Genomic DNA, 13,581 nt, shown 5'->3' with positions numbered 1-13,581 from the left:
ATATGCAAATCTCTTTGACATCTTGATTTCAACTCTTTTTAGAACTGGAATTCTTTTTGGATCTCAGAAGAGGGATTGCTGGATCATATGGTAATTCTAGGTGGTTTTTTTTTTTCCTTGAAAAACTTCTGTACTCTTTCCAGAGCAGCAGCACTATTTTACATTCCTACCAACAGTGCAACAGGGTTCTACACACTGGACAACATTTGCTGTTTGTTTGCTAGTGCCCATCCTAATGGGTGTGAGGTGCTGACAATAATTTCTTTACACTACCAACTATCTACTTAGCTTCAATTTTTCTGAACTGCTCCTAATATGTTTTTACAGAATCAACAAAACTTATACATTATGTTTGGTTACCATGTGTAGTTATGCTTCTACCTATTTTTTCCCTTTTATTTGTCCTGTGAAATTTTCTACATTCTGTATTTTATTAATTGGATTCCTGTAGTATAATGTTCATTTTTTCCTTCTATTTTCTGTAAACTGGTCATTATAGCTAAACGTTCCATCTAATGAATTAAGATTAATCTAATCTTAATTTAGGTTTTTTCCTTTATTATTTTGGGAGGTTGGGGTGGCAGAATATTTCACAGGTGGTGCTAAGTATAGATGGAATACCTCTAAGCTGAAATGCTTCAACATCTGAAATTTTTTGAGCACTAACACGACACTCAAAGGAAATACTCATTGGAGCATTTTGGATTTCACATTTTCAGATTGGGAGTGCTAAACCGTTATACTGCAGATATTTCAAAATCTGAAACACTTGTAGTCCCAATCGTTTTAGATAAAGGACACTTACTGTATGCTTGCATAAAGAAGCACCCAATGTTTGTTTTTTATTCCTGACAGTAGGCGACATTAATGATCATTCCTAGAACCATTATTTCCATGAGGGCAAAGAGAATGTTGATATTCAATTATATCAAGCTTTTATGATGTGTAACATTTCTATAAAGAGAAACTTTCCCCAACAGATATTTCGTTACTCTGTGGCACAGACTGCACAGGAAAGGCACATGAAATGCATGATTCTTTCTTTTATTTACCAGTTTTCAAAGTACTGAGTTGTTTCCTGGAAGCCTTTCTAGGATTCTTGAATACCTTTCTAGGTAACAAGTGAGGTTTTTTTTTGAGTTATTGTGAGCGTGTGGATTTAAGCATTTGATATGTTTTATTGCACTGTAGTTTGTATTCTTACTGATGTCATTGCCTTGGCCAAAAGAACCTTTTCAAGTTGACTTCTGAGTCTTTTTTGACATGACTCTAGTATTCTCTCTCTGGTAGCTTCCTTGCTTTCTGACAAAACAAGATGTTGGCCAAAGCTCATCTTGTACATGTCCTTCATTGGTCCTCAGATCAGCTATGTCTCTAAGAAGTCCTGATTCCTTTTAGTGAAAAAGAATATTTATATATTTATGTCATATAACATGCAATAGTTAATATGTAAACATAATAGAAAATAATTTATTAAATAAAAATAGAGTATAAATGACATATAAAGTACATGTACTTTATAAGTATTTTAAGTACATGTACATATAGAAAATAAACAATATAAAATTATACATATTTTTATATTTATAAATGTATATTTAACCAGTATGAGTAGTGACTGTTGTTTTCATTTTTCTTTTTTTGTCCACGTCTCAGTGGGATTACAGCTAAGTATTACGTTTTAAAGTAAGTCCTCCTGTGTAATCTGCCCCCCTGCCCACCACCAATTTGATATATAGTTGGGTCAGCTTGTCCCTCCCCTCCCCTATCTCCCCAATTCCTGCTCCCTTTCCCCTTTTCTTCTTCCCTTCCCCTCTCTCTCTTTTCTTTTTCTTTCTTTTCTTCTTTTCAGCAGGGTGTCACTCAGTCACCCAGGTAGGAGTGCAGTGGCGTGATCGTGATTCACGGCAGCCCTGACCTTCTGGGCTCAATCGATTCTCCCACCTCAGCCTCCCAAAGTAGCTGGGACCACAGGTGCGTGCCACCATGCCTGGCTAATTGTTTTAACTTCTATTTTATTTTATTTTGAGACGGAGTCTCGCTCTGTCGCCCAGCTGGAGTGCAGTGGCGCGATCTTGGCTCACTGCAACCTCCGCCTCAATTGTTGAAGTGATTCTCGTGCCTCGGTCTCCTGAGCAACTGGGACTACAGGTGCGTGCCACCATGCCCAGCTAATTTTTGCATTTTTAATAGAGACGGGTTTCACCATGTTGTCCAGGATGGTCTCTGTCTCCTGACCTCGTGATCCACCCGCCTCAGCCTCCCAAAGTGTCTTGATTACGGACGTGAGCCACTGCACCCAGCTGACTTTTTTTTTTTTTTTTTCTGTTTTTAGTATAGACAGTGTCTCCCTGTGTTGCCCAGGCTGGTCTTTAACTCCTGGGCTCAAGCAATCCTCCTGGCCTCAGCCTGCCAAAGTGCTGGGATTACAAGCCTGAGCCACTATGCTGGGGCCAGGCCAATTTGTTTAATTTTATTTTTAGTATTTAGGATTTAAAAATTTCTTTTTATTTTGTTTTATAATCATAGGAAACATATCACTTCAAAGTGAAATACATTCTTACTTCCTCCTTTTGTAAGTAACCAAGTTTTAAAAATCAAACTATTTTTGGTTTATCTTGTTTAGATGTAAACAAATCCATGTGTATTCTTAAATATTCTGGAGATCACTTCATAGCAGGACGTAGAGATAGTCTTTATTCATTGTTTTACAGCTGCATTCTACTCCGTTACACAGATAGCTGTTTCAAGCGTGGAAGTTTTTAGATAGGAGCATGAAATGTGCATGTCAATTTGCCAAATTTCCTTCTGTAAAGCATTATGCCGTCTTATGTTCCTTCTAGCAATATACCAGGTTCCCTCTTTCCCCATTAGCAGACAGTATATATGATGTCTTTTTTGGTACATATGTCTTTTAATCTGATAGGTGAGAAATAGTATTTCACTATGGTTCTAATTTGCATCTTTTCATTTATTTTATAACTGTTTGCTAGTTTATTTTAGAACTGTTTGCATATCTTTTTCTTTGAACTGTTCCAAAGATAGATTCTTATTTTCCAGAAAAGTCTACCAACTGTGTCGATCAGTCCCCTGAGCCCTTCTATTTCCTCTTGTTCTGTTTGTATAGTCATCTCACAACTTCTAAAAATTAATTTGGTTTAACAACAGGACTCTTCCACAAAGAATAGAATGATGCTGAGCAGTTCTCTTAGGTTTGATTCCTGAGGAACCAGACCCTTGATTATAACCCTTTATTGGAAAGGTGGATCTAGAAAGTTCCTGTGGAGAAGCCAGAAAGGGAAAAGGAGGCTGATACCGAGTGCCTGAAAGACTAATTTTTTTGTTCAGTTGGACTCAAATCATGTGGCATCCTCGGGGACAGTGTAGAACATGTCTCTTTTTCCACCCAAGGGGCAAGGAACCTGGAGTAATTTGTCCACTAACCCCCATTCCTTAGTCGGGGAGTTGGGGAGTTAGGCTTTGCGGAGGGCAGGGCAGCAGCTCCTGACCTGCTGTTTAGCCTCAGGGTGCTTTGCAGTAAAAAGCTACCCAGCTGCTTGGGAAAGTTGAGTGATGAGGGAATGTGGGCTGGGCCCTGCCGGCCTCTTCTGCATCGATGCATATTCTAGTCTACTGGCAGGTGCATTTCTCAGTGTAATTAGTAAATCACCTCTTTCACTCATAAACCACCCTGCTGTATTTTGTTAACATATCTTCTCTCAGAACTTGATTATTCTTAAAAAACTGAAAGAAGTTATGACTTGCCAGACGGAAGACAAGACCCCAAGGAGTTGTGACCCTGCCGACAGGTCGCTGCCAAGAAAGAGTGTGGTACATAGCGAGGAGTCAATGATTATTACCTACTTATAAATGTAGCATCCATAAATTAATTTGTTCTATTTACCGTAGGAAAGTTCATTGTTATTTTCATTTTTAATCTTTTACCATCATGATTAGGAAGTGGTATTATTAAATGTGGTGAAGGAACGACATTGTCACATGATATTGTGTGAACCATTTTCATTTGGTTGAGAATGTATGCCTCTGGAGAGCTGATTCCCAAATCAACAGTAAGAGGGTTACATTGAACACATCTTAGTCTTTAGGCTTTTTTTTTTTCTTTTCTTTCTTTCTTTTTTTTTTTAAATAAATGAAGAAAAGCAGAGCACACACACATTGGAGTTATATTTAACTGATTCCTTGTATCTTTGTCATTAGAGGCTGAAATAACTGAGCCTAAAATGGAAGCTGTGAAAGACTGTGGTATCACGTGAAAGGCAGAGAAAGCTTGGCTTCTTACATGGATTTAATCTTTACACAGGTTGAGCATTGGTTATCCAAAACGCTTAGGACCGGAGTATTTCAGATTTCATATTTACTTGGATTTCGGAATATTTGCATATCTATAATGAGATATCTTGGGGATAGGATCCAAGTCTAAACACAAAGTTCATTTATGTTTCATATACTCCTTATATATATATATATAGCCTGAGGGCAGTTTTATACAGTATTTTAAATAATTTTGTGCATGAACCAGAGTTTTGACTGCGACTTGTCATATGAGATCAAGTGTGGAATCTTCTGCTCATGGCATTATGTCACTGCTCCAAAAATCGCAGATTTTGGAACATTCTGGATTTTGGATTCTTAGATTAGGGGTGCTCGATTTATATTAACTGTGATAGAACTTGTTATGGTGAATTACTATTTTCATTTTAAAACATTTTTCATGTTTCAAATAATTTTGCTGTCTTTTCTATAAATTCTCAGTGTAGGCACTATTCAGGAATAAAATACTAGCTGTCTTATCTCGAGAAACACAGAGTAGTGTGAAAGCAAGGACATACACCCACAATAGAGGGATAGATGTTTAACACGGTAATGTTAAAACAAAAGGTGTCCTATCACTGAATATTATCTGGCTTATTTTTAAGTTTTCCTAATTTTCTTTGGGTGTGCTATATTAAATTTGGTCTTACTAGATTTTGACTATTTGGGGTTGGACAGCATGGTCCCATATAGCCATAAAATTGGAAACTGAAGGCCATTTCTTATTTCAATGGTGTATTGAAGCCATTTGAAGACTTCCCCCCTCCCGTTCTTTTTTTCCTTTCATTCATCCATCTATCCAGTGGATAATATTGCATGATTACAAAAAAAAAATTTTTGCTTGAGACAGAAATTAACACGCTAAAGTTAGTGTGTAAAGGACAGGAACTTCTAGTTTTATACAGGTTCTGTTTGTTTGCTTCTTCAACTTCTGTCCTTTTTGTTAAGCCAGTTAATTTTAGTTATATCTTTTGATTTTAATCCTGGTTCATAGAAACAGAAATCCTTCACCACGCCTATTTTCTCTCTTTTCCTATGATTTACTAGCACCTGTAAGGAGGGTCTTTAAAACAAAAAGGTTGGAATGCTAAAGTTCTTAATTCACAATCCTCTGTATATTAGGCATTCATTTCCTGTCAGATGTTTATTGGGATCATTTTGAGTTTATTACAACCTGATATTTTTTTAAAAAGTGACTTTAGAGCCTAAGGGCTTGTGATTATAGAACAGATTACATAGAGGTATTTTAAACATGTAAGAGAAAAATGCCAAAAACCATTTTGATTACTTTAAATGTTTTTTTTTTTTTTTTAAATAAAAAAGTAAGTAAAAGTCAACCCCAAAATGGAAGGGTTAGTATAGTTGACCCTTGAACAACACAGGTGTGGACTATGTGGGTTCACTTCTACTCGGTTTTTTTTTTTTTAAAGTAAAGTTGCATCTAGTATGCCTGCCTTTCTTCCTGTCCTTCCACCTCTTCTACCTCTCCCACCCCTCAGACAGCAAAACCAACTTCTCCTCAGCCTTGTGAAGAGGATGAGGACCTTCAGGATGATTCACTTCCATTTAATGAATGGTAAATATTTTTTCCTTATAATTTTTTAAATAACCTTTTCTCTAGCTTCTTTTATTGTAAGAATACAACATCTAATATCTACAACATGTAAGGTGTGTGTGTTTATGTTACTAGTAAGACTTCTGGTCATAACTAGGTTGTTAGTAGTTAGGTTTTTGGGAAGTCAGAAGTTACGTGTGGATTTTTGATTGGCTGGGTTGATAAAACCCTAACTCCTGCTTTGTACAAGGGTCAACTGTATATGTTCCGTGATAGAGAGTAGTTATCTTACTTAAATATTGTTATAACCATGTAAAGCTGTTAATATCTGTTTCATTGGTGAGAAAACCATTATTTTTCTTGTGGGCTCAAATTATAGTAGAGAGATGAAAATGTATTTCAGAAAAGAGACTTCCATTGCTCCAACCCCATGCCATGTAAGAGAGCAGACACTTTCATTACCCCCTGAACATACAGCTTGTGTATGTATGTATGTAAGACAGACTACCCATGTTGAGACACCTTGGCCCTTGTTTGCTATTGGCTCCCCTCTCCCACCGTTTCACTTCTGTATTTAGACTTATCCAGTATGGTAACCTCTAGAAATACATAACTGTTGAACACTTGGAAATAAGACTAGTCAGAATTGAGATGTGCTGTAAATGTAAAATGCATGCTGGATTTTGAAGACTTAATTTTTTTAAAGTAAGATATCTCAATTTTAAAATGTTGATTATAAGAAATAATATTCCAGATATATTGGGTTACACAAAATAATATTATTAGAATAAATTCTGTCTGTTTCTTTTTAACTTTTTCATGTGGCTACTAGATAATTTAAAACTTATGTGTGTGGACTTGGCTAGTGCTAATATCTGGGGAGACTGGAATGACTTTCTGAGGGTTCCTAAAATTAGATATTTGGACTGTGTTACAAAGCTAAGTTAGTTCTATTGTTTAGTTCTCATTTTACAAATGAAGAACTAATGTTTAGAGAAGTGATTCCGTATCATATACTTTGTCATAGTTACAGAACCAAGAATTGAACCATTATCTCCTCATTTGCACTCCAGCATTCTTTTAAATTTTGTGTAACACAGATTGTGTAGAGGTGAATCATGAGAGTTTTTGGTGGACCTCAGGCACCCATAGAATAATAGGATTGAAAGCACCTTGATGACAGTTCTCTAGATTTTTTCATAACTTTTGAGAGCTAAAGATATTTGTTATTTTGGGAACATTTTCTTTTATTAAAACTTAGAATTTTATTGTCATCTATGTGTAATCTCTTATTCAGGAAGATCATAGTGTTTTCTATCATTTTTCTATACTTCCTATTGTCTTAGAATTTTTTCCCATATTTTTTCAATCATAAAGTTTTCATTTGGAAACTTTTTTTATAGTGTCTACTTCTGAGAACTTGTCTTTCCTGTCCCTTCACGGGCATCTTTGAGAATTCTGACACCTGGATCATCTCAGGATTAATATCTGTTACTGTCTTTTCCTTTGAGAATGATCAGATTTTCTTCATCTGTACCCTTCCTAGAGAATGTTGTTTTTAAATGAAAGCAAGCAATTAACATTGATAGGCTCAGACTCCCAAGTTCTGTGGCACCCATGGGTAGTGGTTCCAATGTCAGTTCAGTTTTCAAAGTCTTTGCTAAGCTACTATGAGTCTGCTTCCTGATTGAGCCTCTCAGGAGTTAGTGTGGAACCTGAAGGTGATTTGTGTCTTCAGTTCTCAAGACCTTTGTAGTGCTTGTTTGGGTATGTTCCACATGCACATCTTGGGATGAATTTGGAACTTGTGTTGGTTCATAGGAAGAATTGCAGGATCTACTTCAGCTCTCTCTTAGGGATTTTTTCTTATGCTTTTCAGTTCCTGGAGGCCTCATTTTTTCTGATTTAGTTTGGCTGTTTTGATTGAAAGAAACTGGCTCAATCTAGCTGGTAAGGGTTAGGGGGAACACCAAAAAAGTAGGCCAATTACAGTGTTGAACAAGTGTGCTCAGAAGAATAGTAGAGAGTTATAATTCCACAAATGGAGTAGTGGCTGCTATGGAACAAATCTTCCCACAAATAGTAACTACAATCTCTGGACAACATATGAAAAACAAACATTATGAGGACACCATAGAACAAACCTGTTTCAGAAATCAGACTGGATTGGATTCTTAAGAGAATGGCATTGGAGTTTCCTGTTATTGACGGATCTTTGCCTGAGGACAGGTTCCCATTGGCAGAGGAATTAGAGAATTGTTCAGAACTAACATTGCACTGCAGAGTAATAGGGTCCAGCACAGGGAAGGAGGAAATCCAGAAGAAAATACCCATAGAGGTGGAGTACCAAATGTGGTTTATAAACTCTGCTAAAATATGGGGTTGACCCCTAAACTGGTAACAGTTCAGGTATCTATAAACCAAGAAAAAAGATTATCAAGTTGCTGTATGTGTGCAATGGAATACTCCTAAGCAATAGGAAGGAACCAAGGCATCGATGTCTGCAGCAACTTGGATTAATCTCTAAAACATTATGCTGACTGAATGTAGTCTTCACCAAACAAGCCATCATGTGTGATTCTACATATATCCTAAAACCAGACAGACCTCATCTATTGTGCATGTGGGGTGGGGCAGCCAAAACGAAGTTATGAGGGGAAAGAAGAAGAAGATTAAGTGGGGAAGTGCATGTGGCAGCTTTCTAAGGCGTTGGCAATGTTCTGTATTCCGTTAGGGATTTACGTTACTCAGGTACATACATTTGTTAAAACTTACTGAATGACATAGCCAGTATATGTCCATTGTATTTTGTGTAAGTTTTTTCTTTTCTTTTCTTTTTTCTTTTTTTTTGAGATGGAGTCTCGCCCTGTCGCCCAGGCTGGAGTGCAGTGGGGCAATCTCGGCTCACTGCAGCCTCTGCCTCCTGGGTTCAAATGATTCTCCTGTCTCAGCCTCCCAAGTAGCTGGGATTACAGGTGCCCGCCACCATGCCCAGCTAATTTTTGTATTTTTAGTAGAGATGGGGTTTCACCATGTTGGCCAGGCTGGTCTCGAACTCCTGACCTCGTGATCCACCCGCCTCAGCTTCCCAAAGTGCTGGGATTACAGGCGTGAGCCACCATGCTTGGCCAAGTTTTTCCTTTAAAAAAAAAAAAAACCCATTACTTGATGGGCAAGTTGCAGTATTTATAGAAGTATACTGATGACTGCAAGTTTTTTGAATAGATGTATTAAAACAAATATGAGGTAATTTTAATTTGTAGGTGATAACTATGTGGATATCCATTTTTTTCTATATGTTTGAAAATTTTCATAGTAAAATGTTAAGATAAAATAGAGACCAGTGAATGGTATTTCTCGAAGTCAGGTTCCTGTTAATATGTTGTTTTTTTATGGCATTCATCAAAATTGATTTCTTTAAATTTGAAAAATAGTTTAAAGAGCTCATCAGTAACATTTTTCTGCCTGTGCATTAAGCTCTGACCTGCTTATGATGCAGAAAGATAGAGAAATGTGAATAAATAAAAGCAAGAAGACAAAACATACATACTAACTTGATCATTTCAAAAAGATGTAGCAAAGACTAAGGTCATTTCTAATACATACATTTGGAGGGGATGGATACATAATTAGACTGTGCTCAGATTCAAGTATGATTAATGGAAGATGGAATTCATGGAATTGGTAATTTCGAACAGGTTTTTGAAAATGCTGTGGGAAGAAATTATTAAGAGTTTGTTTCCACTCTCTTAACTGACCAATAGTCATTTATGGATTATGGCTTAGGACACTTTTTTCAGTGTGTTGTATTTATTTTTCAAAAAAATAATGCTGTATGATTTTTATGGTGGAATTATTAGCAAGATTGGATAGATTAGAATTTATTTTAAAATATAATCTCTTTGGAGTCCGAGGTCAGGAGATCGAGACCATCCTGGCTAACACGTTGAAACCGCATCTCTACTAAAAGATACAAAAAAAATTAGCCGGATGTGGTGGTGGTCGCCTGTAGTCCCAGCTACTCGGGAGGCTGAGGCAGGAGAATGGCGTGAACCTGGGAGGTGGAGCTTGCAGTGAGCCCAGATGGTGCCACTGCCTGGCAGCCTGGGCGACACAGCAAGACTCCATCTCATATATATATATAATCTCTATCTTAGAAATTTAGTAATGGTCTGTTAGGGAGTTGTTGGATTAAAAAGCACTGTGATAGGATTTTATGGTTCTTTCATAAAGTTTTGAGAGACAAGTATAGTTGTATTAAAATTCAGTGCTGTAACATCTAGTGTTATGCATAACTGTTATAAATACCAGTTCATTTTCTGGCCTCTGTTAATTTGCTGTTAGGAAAGTTATTCTGATAGACTCAATTTTTAAATACATATATCAGATTAAATTGTGAGTGGGGATGAGAGAAAAGTAAAATATTAGTATCAAAATATAATTTGTAATTACAAGATATAAGATTTTAAAATTTATTTCATTTTCTCTCTGGTTTTTTTTTTTGAAGCACTTCAATTTTAAATTCATTTTAGAACATAACATGAAATTACTTGATGTTATAAGGGTTTGATATTTTTCTAGCAACCAAAAATTTGGACTTCTTTTTTGGTCTTTTGTCTTTTTATCACTCCAGATATACTGCAATAATTTTTTTGTTTAAATCACCACTTGTATATATTATAACTTTCTCAAAGTAAAAGTGCTATGTTGTGCCTAGCTCTAGCCATCTTGTTGTAAGAGTTCTATATTACTGATATCTAAATGAGGCATTTTGGTCTTAGAGAAAATTGTGTTGTATGCTGACTTTGGAGATGGTAGAATTACAAATGTGTGTTCATGCCTTCCAGATAGAAATTTAGTGGTGAACAATCAAGGGGGTTTCACACTGTGTACCAGCTAGTTATTTAAACATCAAATTCTCCTTAACTTCTAATTTTAGTACCAGTGTCTTCCTAAAGGAGAATATTGTACCCAAACAGAAACAATAGTTCAGTTAGACTTAAATTTTTGCAGGAGCTGATTTACATCTATATAATACTGATTAAAGACAATACTATATGTATTATATATATAGTAATATATATACTATATTATATATACAATACTGTAATTATACTGACTAAAGACAATACTATCAATTGTATCTTATAATTAGTAGTTGTATTTTCATTATTAAATATCTTTTTTTTTTTTTTTTTTTTTTAAGTCAGGGTCTTGCTCTATCTAGTCAGGCTGGAGTGCAGCACAGTCATGGCATACGGCAGCCTCAACCTCCTGGTTTCAAGCGATCCTCCCACCCCACCCTCCAGAGTAGTTAGGACTACAGGCATGCACTAATTTGTAAAACTCTTTGTAGAGATTAGGTCTTGTTATGTTGCCCAGGCTGGTGTAGAACTCCTGGGCTCAAATGATTCTTCTCTTGCAGCCTCCCAGAGTGTTGGTATTAAAGGTGTAAGCCACCACAACCCACCTGTTATTAAATATCTGAATCTTTAAGTCTCTGAATAAAATGATGGACAAGGTGAGGTAGATGGATAAAATTGCTGAAAACAGCTCATGATCAAAATAGAACCCTAAAGAGTTATCTGTATATCCATGTGGTTTCTGTTATTTGCCATCATAATACCAGAATCAAAATGAAAAATAAATTTAATGTAAATGAAAGTTTTGCTTCAAAGATTTCTATCACAGAGACACATTGATATTACATCCATCTTAAGACTAGCCAAGAACAAGAGAGAAATCTTATTAATGATTCTGAATGTTGTGTTAGGAGATACTATGTATTGCCCAGGTGAAATGTTCAGATGACTAAGTAGTGGACTTGCATGTGTGTCAAGTTATTTTATAATCACTTTAGGTAATTTGCATTTAAGAAAAACTTTTAAAAACAAGCTTTTTCCATTGAATGTTTCATCATATCTTTACATCCTCTAAAAGTAGATTTCTAAGATTTTCTTGATTGTAGAGATATGTTTACTGGTTCTCATATCCTTGAAGTGTTAAGTCTGCCAGGTAAGAACCTTAGCATCAACATAAGCAATGAAGTATAAAGGAATAAATAAATATAAAGTAGAAAATCAGCTGATCTTTGAACGTAAAGCTAGTTGTTAAGTTTGTCAGACCCTGGAGGATTTGCTAGAACCAGGCAGTTAATTATATTTAGGTAATTTAGTTAGAAAACCACAGTTTTTGAGGTACCAGGACCTATTGTTACTGATAGATGTTTGATTTCTTTCAGTATAGAAAACTTAAACATGGAGACACTCTTTTAAAAAAATGCTTCTGTGTGTCACTGAAAAAAAATACATATATTTTTTCTTTCAGTTAGCTTTATTGTCAGAAGGAGAAGCCAGATTTCTATTTTGAGAGAACCAGAAAAAAGTATTATGAGTAGGGAAAATATGCTCATTAACACAGAAGGATATCACAAGCATACTTGTTTTATTGTATGTTAAATTTAAATAGTTGAATTTACTCTAATCATTTTTCTTGTCATTTTATTCTTTGTTCAGTTATTTAATCAGGGGCAGTTATGGGCACTTTATCACTTAAAGTAAGTACTAGCCGAAAGGTATACTATTTTCTAGTTTTACTTGGGCAGTCTGGCCAAAGGTGAATAGGGCTTTTTGGGCCATAATTTGGGTTACTCATTACTAATTCAGCTTAGATGATAATGATAAAGCCTGATAATGGTACTAAGGCTGTTATATTCTAAAAACCTTTCTAGCAGCTAAAAGTTAGAAAGCAATTGCTTTTTGCAATTTAAAATTTTGTGTATGTCCTTTTTATTGAGGACATAATTATGTCCTTATGAAAATTATTTTCAACCTTGTTCCCTTCTGCTGTTTCCCGTGTTAACGGTTAAACCTTACTGTTAACAAAAATATTACATTTGGTTGATTCTTCCTAAACTCATCTTTAGGATCACTCAGTGTTAAAGCTAGAGGAGCCCTTTCAGATGATCTAATTCAGTGCCCTCATGTTACAGATGAGGGAACTGAGGCCTTGGACTAGAACAGAGGTCTCCTGACTCAGTCCAGGACTCTTTCTATTACATCGTGCTGCCTGATATTTGTCTTTATGGAACTCAGCAACATCACATACAGGGTGAGCTTTTTTTTTTTTAAATGAACACATAAAGTGATTTGCTACCCTCATTAGTTACTAGTCCTCATTCTTGTCCAACTCTTATTTTCCTTTTCTACCCGTATTTATTTTAATCGATTATGTAGACCCAATTACTTGTGACACTTTTTTATTTTGCTGCTACCTCTTCTTGACGTTTGACTATTATTTTTAAGAGTTAAACTTTCAGAGGATTTCTTACCAATGATGACTGCCACTTTATCAGGCACTGTAGCAACAGTCGATTAAAATTTGTAACAGGAATTGTTTGTAGAGTCTTACATTTAGATTAAAAAAATTACAAATAAGTAAGTCCAAGAGTGTGGATGAGATCTAAGCAGCTATAATACTAGATACAATTTTTTTTTTTTTTTTTTTTTTGAAATGGAGTCTTACTCTGTCGCCCAGGCTGGAGTGCAGTGGTGCGATCTTGGCTCACTGCAAGCTCCACCTCCTGAGTTCATGCCATTCTCCTGCCTCAGCTTCCCGAGTAGCTGGGACTACAGGCACCTGCCACCACGCCCGTCTAATTTTTCGTATTTTTTTAGTGGAGACGGGGTTTCACC

At 36.0% G+C, this 13,581-nt stretch overlaps 1 protein-coding gene across 9 annotated transcripts in view; it reads left to right on the top strand.

Moving 5' to 3' along the window:
- TBL1XR1 (TBL1X/Y related 1) overlaps positions 1–13,581 on the top strand; it is a 177,677-nt gene that overhangs the window by 104,400 nt on the left and 59,696 nt on the right. The window contains exon 3 of one of the 9 annotated variants that reach the window (XM_054553014.2): positions 12,879–12,997. The exons of the other annotated variants lie outside the window; for them this stretch is intronic. The gene's annotated coding sequence lies outside the window, so the exon portion shown is untranslated. The remainder of the gene's footprint in view (positions 1–12,878; positions 12,998–13,581) is intronic. 9 annotated transcript variants of the gene reach the window in all.

The sequence above is a fragment of the Pongo abelii genome, chromosome 2, assembly GCF_028885655.2.
Source record: "Pongo abelii isolate AG06213 chromosome 2, NHGRI_mPonAbe1-v2.0_pri, whole genome shotgun sequence".
Classification (NCBI taxonomy): Eukaryota; Metazoa; Chordata; class Mammalia; order Primates; family Hominidae; genus Pongo; species Pongo abelii.
The sequence above is the reverse complement of the archived record's forward strand: the minus strand, read 5'-3'. Positions and strand labels throughout refer to the sequence as shown.